The sequence below is a fragment of the Bubalus kerabau genome, chromosome 23 (assembly GCF_029407905.1).
Source record: "Bubalus kerabau isolate K-KA32 ecotype Philippines breed swamp buffalo chromosome 23, PCC_UOA_SB_1v2, whole genome shotgun sequence".
In the NCBI taxonomy this organism is placed as follows: Eukaryota; Metazoa; Chordata; class Mammalia; order Artiodactyla; family Bovidae; genus Bubalus; species Bubalus kerabau.
The window spans coordinates 34,481,648-34,489,810 of NC_073646.1; positions in this window are offsets into that span (position 1 = coordinate 34,481,648).

Below are 8,163 nucleotides of genomic sequence, written 5' to 3' on the forward strand. Positions count from 1 at the left end.
TCTTGGGCTGAGCTTTCTCACTGCCAGCGTCCCCACCGACTCAGGGGGAATCGGATCCAGGGGGTCCTGGCAGTTCCAGGGTCTGCGGGGGCTCCCGGAGCACCCCGGGACTCTCTCTGCAGCTGACTCTCAACCTGCTGCCACACCAGCCGTTGCATGTCCTCCTGGGGGCCAGAAGAGCAGGGTCAGGGGCCAGGCCTGTGCTTGTCTGGCCCTGCCTCCCAGGCCCAGCCAGCACACCCACCTTACCTCCCAGGCCTCCACCTCCTGCCTCAGTCTCAGCTTCTCCTCCAGAACTTCCAGCAGCTGGGCCTCCACAGCATGCAGCTTGGCTCTGCACGTGTCCAGCTCAGCCTCCACGGCCCGCTTCCTGAGGGGGGCAGAGAGCAGCCTGAGGCTCAGGCCCTGCAGATGTGATTCTGGGCCCTGGGGGTGGACCAGTGTGGCCACAGCCCCCTGCCTTGGGACAGTATTCGTACAAGTATCTATGCAGCTTTCCTCCCAGGAATGCCCGACTTCCCCGCTTCCCCTCCTGGCAGGACAGAGCCTCGATGGGGAGCCATCCACCGCCCTCCCAACCCCCGCAAGCAGCTGCCTCTCACTTGGCGATAGCGTCATCTCGCTCCCGGAGGACCTGGTCCAGCGAAGGCTCTGTCTGGGTGTGCCCCAGTGCTCCAGCCGCTTGGGATTCCAGGCTCTGCAGTCGGGCCACAGAGGTGGGAGCAGGGGTTTCTGGGTCTTGCCTGGATGAGGTGCCCCATGTGGCCCTTCCGCCCTGACCTTGATCCTGATGCCGATGTCAGGAGGGGAAGGGTCTGAGACACTCTGCACCTGCCCGCCAGTAGTAGGTGTGGCCCCCTTCCCACCTAACGGGGAGCAGAGGGGCGGGGTGTTTGGACCCCCAGGGAGGAAAGGCATTCTTACCCGATCCCCACGAAAGGGGCGAAGTGGCTTCAGAAGGGCAACTTACCCCTTGAGGGCCCCAGACTGAGAGGGTGGCCTGGCGACTGGGACTCTTGTCAGCGGGGTGGGGCAGGCGGAGGACATGGCCCTTTGCCCTTGCTTCCTGTCCGGGCACTCCCTGTCAGGCCCCACCCCCGGCCGGCTGGCCGTGCCCTTGTCTCCCCTCCTGGAACCCTCTGGCCAGACCCAGTTTTCTCAGCCCCTTCCTTGCCCAGTCATTCATGCCCTTCACCTCAAGGTGGCGCTCCACTCACGTCAGGAGATGAGAAAGGAGTGTGAGAGCCTGTGCTCAGTGACTTAAGTCCTGTCAGACTCTGTGACCCTGTGGACTGCAGCACGCAGGCTCCTCTGTCCGTGGGATTCTCCAGGCAAGAATAATGGAGTGGGTTGCCATTTCCTCCTCCAGGGGATCTTCCTGACCTGGGGATCAAACCCACGTCTCCTGCAGATTGACAGGAGATTGACAGGCAGATTCTTCACCACTGAGCCACCTGGGAAGCCAGATGAGAAAGGAGGGACAGAGCCCAGCTGCCTCCAGTGCTGAGACTAGTGCCCCACCCCCCTATCCTGCAGAGCTGGCATCTTGGAACCCTGAATGAATGGCATCATCCATATAACCAGAACCAGAGGGAAATAGGTCTAACTGTTCCTGGCAAATTTCTCCTAACATCTTAGCAAAAACAGTTCCCATCTGGGGATTCCCAAGCAGTCTAGTGGTTAGGACTCCATGCTCTCACTGCCAGGGGCTTAGGTTCAATCTCTTGTCAGAGAACTAAAATCCCACAAGTTGCACAGCAAAAAAAAAAAAAATTCTCCTAACATCTTGAACGTCCATCCTCCCTAGAAATATCCTCCAGTATTCCCACATTATTGCTCATTATCCCCCCAATACTCCCCACATTCTGATCGTGGAGCGTGGGTGGGGATGGGGAGGTCTCGGAATCTCAGTATCCCACACCTTCCTAGCTGCAACCGCTTAGTGCCCAGGTGACATCAAAGATATAAATGGGCTTCCCCTTTGAGAGACCTCTGCAGCACAGGTCCGTCTTGGGCATTAGACCCTCGGTCCTGCTCTAAACAGTATATCCTTCTTCCAAGATCCCCACCAGGAAGCTCCCTGCAGACATGACTCCTGATGGTCCGTGGGTCCCACTCAGCCAGGTGCACCTCCAACAGCCAGACATCCCAGTTTCTTTGACTGAACCCCAGTGAAGAGGTAGAACTGAGCTGTACCCCTAAACACCCCTTTTGTGGAAGTTTGCATTCAGTGTATTTCTGGAGGAGGCTACTCTGTCATGATCCAGACAGGACCCCTGCTCTCGGAATTCTGGGTATTATCAGAGAAGGGTGTCAGGGAGCCCAGGGACAGGGGGAGCACAGAGGGCCCTCACATCCAGTCATGGGGATTCCACAGGAGCTTGTCTGAAAATGAGTCCCGAAGGCCAGCCGGAGTCAGCCAGAAGGGCTAACATTCATGCCAGGCTAAAATTCATGACGTTTATTTTAACTTTTTTCTTTGAAACAATTTCAAACTGTAATGCCCCCCCTCCAAAAAATTCCTTTTAGGGTAAAAAAAAATCTAGTGTAAAACATTGCTCCCAGTTGTCACATCTCTCTCCTTCAATCTAGAACAACTTTGCAACCTTTCTTTGAATTTTGACCTTGGCGTGTTTGAAGATTACAGGGAAGTTATTTTGTAGACTGGCGTGTCCTCTGATACGGGTTTGTTCATTCCTCCTGCACATTTAAACAACTGTCACACATTTTGGGCAGAAATATCACAAAAAAAAGATACTGTGGGTTTTTTTGTTTTGCTGCACCGTGGAGCCTGTGGGATCTTAGTTACCTGAACCAGGATTGAACCCAAGCCATGGCAGTGAAAGCACCAAAGTGCCAAGTCCTAACCACTGGACCACCAGGGAATTCCCGATGCTGTGTTCTTACATCCAGTATCATTTGGAACCATGACTGGTGGTGCTGGTAATATTGATCACTTGATCATAATTAGTCAGTATTGAGAAAATGAGGTATTTTATGACCATAGGTTTCAGCATCCATTTATGTATCTTGTCTGAATTAATACAATGGCTTGCAAATGGAGTTTTCCAGTTTTATAATTTCTTCTGCATTTATTAGTTGGCCTTCTATTATTAATATAAAGAAGAACTTTTTCTTCACTCCTATTTATTCATTTTACTTATGTCAGGTGGACTTGTGATATTCTATTTTATTCAAGAGGCTATAACACATTCCTATCATTTATTGTGATGCTCATATTGTCCCAGAACTGGTCAGTGGGTGCCCCTTACTGACCTCTTCATTTTAATGTGTCACATCCTTCTTTGGAACCTTCCATTCTTTCTGGCTCAAGAAGATATTCCAGGTTCACCTTATTTTTCCGTGCCCCCAGCCCTAGAATTATCCATTTTGGCAAGAATACCTATTTCTTTTTGGTGGTGAATAGTATTTAGAAACCAAGATGTGGGTGTTAGTTGTGCTCGATGCAGTTAAGGTAACGTCTCCTGCCAGGCCCACTCAGTAGACACACGTTCTCCATACACACATAAACATACACATTTATACCTCTGTTCCTTCATGTGTGAGAGTTCATTTTGTATGTCAACTTAGGACTGAGTCACTGGATGCCCAGTTATCTGGTTAAACATTACTTCTGGGTGTGTCTGTGAGGGTGTTTCCAGAAGAGATTAGCATTTGACTTGGTGGCCTGAATAAAACGGTGGCCCTCCCCAAGATGGACAGGAATCATCCAACCCATTGAGGGCCTGAATAGAACAAAAAGCCAGAGGAAAGGCTGAATTCTGTCTTCCAGCCTGTTGAGCTGAGATCTTGGTCTTCTCCTGCCCTTAGGCTGGTACTTGCACCACCAGGGCACTGCCCCTTCTCAGGCCTTTTTTCTCAGTCTGGAGCTCCAGCACCCCGCTTTCCAAGTCTCCAGCTTGCAGACAGCAGACTGTGAGACTTCTCAGCCTCCATAATGGTGTGAGTCAATTCCTCATAATAAAATTTCTTTCTCTATATTTATCATATTGGTTTTGGTTCTCCGAAAACCCAAACGAATACAACTTCCATGTATTGAAAGATAGTGGTCATTCAGACATTACGTTCCAGTCCAGTGGCACTGGGTTCATCGTAGCTTTCCCCCTTTCCAGATTTTTACTCCCTTTTCCCCAGTTGTCTTCAATATATTCTTGTAATTTGTTCAATGTATGTAGCTAATCCTGTAGGTAGGTAATCCCCTGAGACAACAGGCTGCCCCTGACTTAAATGCCCTCCTTACAAGGGGTTGGGTCCAGCAGGGCTGCCTTCTCACCCCACCCCAATCCTATCTGCATACATGGCCCTGGCTGCCATTGGGCTATCAGACATTTCTAAGAGATTTTTTTTCTGGGGGGGTGGTGCTTCACTATATGTGGGATCTTAGTTCCCTAACCAGGGATAAAACCCACACACCCTGCACTGGAAGACAAGACCTAACCACTGGACCACCAGGGAAGTCCCTCTAAGAGCCTTATATTCATTCATTCCACAGGTATTTACTGAGCACCTACTATTGCTTCAGGCATGTTTCCCGGTGATGGAAAGCAGGAAGACAGACAGAGTTCCCTGACCTCCCGAGCTCACGTTCTAGGGAAGGGAGACAGACAATAAACAAAAAAGTACACCAGATGGTAAGAAGTTCTGTGAAGAAAGAGAAGGAGAATAAGAAAAGACTAGGAGACTGCTAGTTTATGTAATTCTGTGCTATCCTGCTGCCGCTGCTGAGTCACTTCAGTCGTGTCCAACTCAGTGCGACCCCATAGACAGCAGCCCACCAGGCTCCCCCGTCCCTGGGATTCTCCAGGCAAGAACACTGGAGTGGGTTGCCATTTCCTTCTCCAGTGCATGAAAGTGAAAAGTGAAAGTGAAGTCGCTCAGTTGTGTCCAACTCTTCGCAACCCCATGGACTACAGCCTACCAGGCTCCTCCGTCCATGGACCCTAGGGAGACCGCAAATATTAACCTACCACTTAGATGAAAAATAGCCATTCTCATGACTTGGAATAATAATTTTTCCAGCAACAGCATCATTTATGAATTCAAAAGGTCTGTATTTCCAAACACAAGTGAAGATGATACATTCGAGAAAACTGTATGGGGGAAGTCAAACGAGGGGCTAGGTATGGCTCATGGCAGATGCCAATGAGCAGCACAAATGCAAGTGAAGGGTTTGAATCAACTTTCACAAACCGTGAGCATGGAAAAGAATTTCCTTTGAAATAAAGTTATTCTTAAAAATATGTGCTTTAAAATCTTACAATTTGAAAAAAATAATTTTAAATATGAAATGTTTTCACTAAATATCATAACCAGGGAGTTACGTGTTTCATCTGCATCCCTAAATGTTTTCATTAGAATAGTGGGCCAAATTCCTTTTTTAAAAATATCTTGTTGGGAAAAGGAGGGCAATGTATTCAAGCATATTGTCAATTCCATCACCCACCCTACCTCCAATATCACGTGCTGAGCAGTGAGACTCCTTCCCCAGCTGCCTACTCCCTGAGTCTCCCTCCTCCACTGCACCCCCAGCATGGCTGAGCCCAAGCCTCAAGACTGAACTGGAAGATGGTTACAGGTTGACGGTGGGCTGGGAGTCTGGAGCTTGGAAGAAGAAGGAGAGCTGCCTGCTGGGCAGGGCCAGGCTTGGTGGTCAAAACAGCTTGGGTTTGCAAGGGCTAGGTGGCTTAGAAACCATGTCACCTAACCCTCAGTGCCTGCTGTGCGTTTACCTCTCTGAGCCTCATCGTCTCATCTGTGAATTGAAACCTAGGAGGGCGTCCCTGATAGGGTCACAGTAAGGGTGAGGCTTACACAATGGCCAGCACTTTGTACAACAATGGGCCGGGGCCAGACTACCCAGGAGAGGAGAAAGAAGGAGAAATCCTTCCAGAAAGCAGCAGAAAAGCCACAATGGAGAACATTGACCACACACACACACACACACACATACACACACACTTCCCCCAGCCATGGAGCCTGGGTCAGCTGCCCCTTCCTGCTCTGCAGCCCCCACAGGTTGGCCCCAAGGACACTTCTGTTCCCAAACCCTATATAAACTGCCTTCCATTCCTCCTCCTGACCCCAACAGCCCTTGGACTTCCCCATCATTGTCTTGTCATGGTCAGGGTGTCTCTCCCACAACTCTGGAGGACAGGTGATGATTGTCATCATCCCAACCTGGGCACACAGGTGCTCCAAGGCAAGGTATGGCCGAGGCAACACCGGCTTTGCCCAGCAGGTGGCAGCAGTTGCCAATATCAGCCATCTGGTGGGCAAGGACCGCCACCTGCACCCTCCCAGCCTGTAAAACGGAAAACCCAAACTGTGCCTGGGCTTAGGGGGCTTCCAGATGCCCAACCTGTCCCTCAGTGCTCCTTTACAGGAACACAGCTCATCCACATGTGCCAATGTTTATCGCTTACTCCGCAAACACACTTTCTGTGCCATTCCTGGGGAATCAACAAGAGCCTGACCCAGTTCCTTCCCTTGTGCTGCTGAGTTGCACAGTCGTGTCCCACTCTTTGTGACCCCACGGACTGTAGCCGACCAGGCTCCTCTGTCCATGGGATTCTCCAGGCAAGAATCCTGGAGTGGGTTGCCATACCCTCCTCCAGGGGATCTTTCCAACCCAGGGATCAAACCCGAGTCTCATATCTCCTGCATTGGCAGGCAGGTTCTTTACCACTAGCACCCCCTGGGAAGCCCCTCCTTTCCTTTAGGTGTCCCCATCCAACGAGGGGACAGACACCTAACACACACTATATCCACACAGTACAATAAGTGTTGTAGTCAGGATAAATACTAAGATCCCACAAGCTTCGTGGTGCAGGCAAAAAAAAAAAAAAAAAGTATCCAGGGGAATTCCCTGGAGGTCCAGTGGTTGGGACTCAACCCTTTCACTACCATAGCCTGGTTTCAATTCCTGGTCAGGGATCTTAAGTCCCACAAGCCACAAGACGCAGCCAATAAGTAAAGTTAAATAAAAATTTTAAAATGTTTCCAGGATGTGACCACTTCTCATCACCACCACTGCCATCACCTTTGTCCCAGCCACACACACAATAGCAATCACTTCCTAAATACATCCCTGCTTCCTCCTGTGTCCTCTTCCATCCATTCTCCACCCAGGAATCAGAGCAATCCTGCTGAAGTCCAAGATGGATCAGGTCCTCTGCTCAAAACCCTCTGGGGGCTCCCATCCCTCTCAGAGGCAAAGTCAAGGGACACAGTCCCTTTCAAGGCCCCTCCATCTACTCTGATACCACCTCCTTGGAGCTCTTCCTCACCTACCACGTTCCAGGCATCCTCACCTCCTTACTGTCTCTCTCATATGCCAGGCATACTCCCTGCTCCTGGCCATTGCACCTGATGCTTCCTCGTCAGAATGCTCTTCCCCCAGAGACCCATGTGGCTCCCTCCCTCAAAGCCAGCACGCTAACCCTTCTGTCCTACTTTATCTTCTCCATAACTTATTATCACCATTATATATGTTGTTTATTTATCATCTCTTTCCTCTCCCAGAACCCCATGAGCACAAGGAGTTTTGTCTGTCACGTGTCCAACATCTAGAATAACCAGTACATAGTAGATGCTCAGTGAAAGTGTCAGTCGCTCAGGGTTTCCCAGATGGCGCTAGTGGTAAAGAATCTACCTGTCAATGCAGGAGATGTTAAAAGACACAGGTTCGATCCTTGGCTAGAGAAGATCCCCTGGAGGAGGGCATGGCAACCCACTCCAGTATTCTTGCCTGGAGAATCCCACGGACAGAAGCACCCAGTGGGCTTCAGTCCATAGGGTTGGAAAGAGTTGGACACGACTGAAGCAACTTAGCACAGTACAGTATATGCTCAATGAATACTTTTTGATTAAGGGAGTGAAAGTTGGACCTTTGATTGCCTTCCGACCTTGTCTGCATGGTGAAGTTTAACATTCAAGGCCTCTCTCACCAGCCTTATCTCCCACCCACGCTTACCCCTGTGCCTGGCCATCACAGCAGGTTCCTGAGGTTCTCTGGTTGCTCCCCACTCCCACCCCCAGTGTCTGGGCACGCTCCTTCTGTCCAGAAAGCCTGCACCACTGCCTGCTGCACGCCACTCCTTCAACATCCAGCTTGAACATCACTGTCTCTGGGAAGCCACCCTG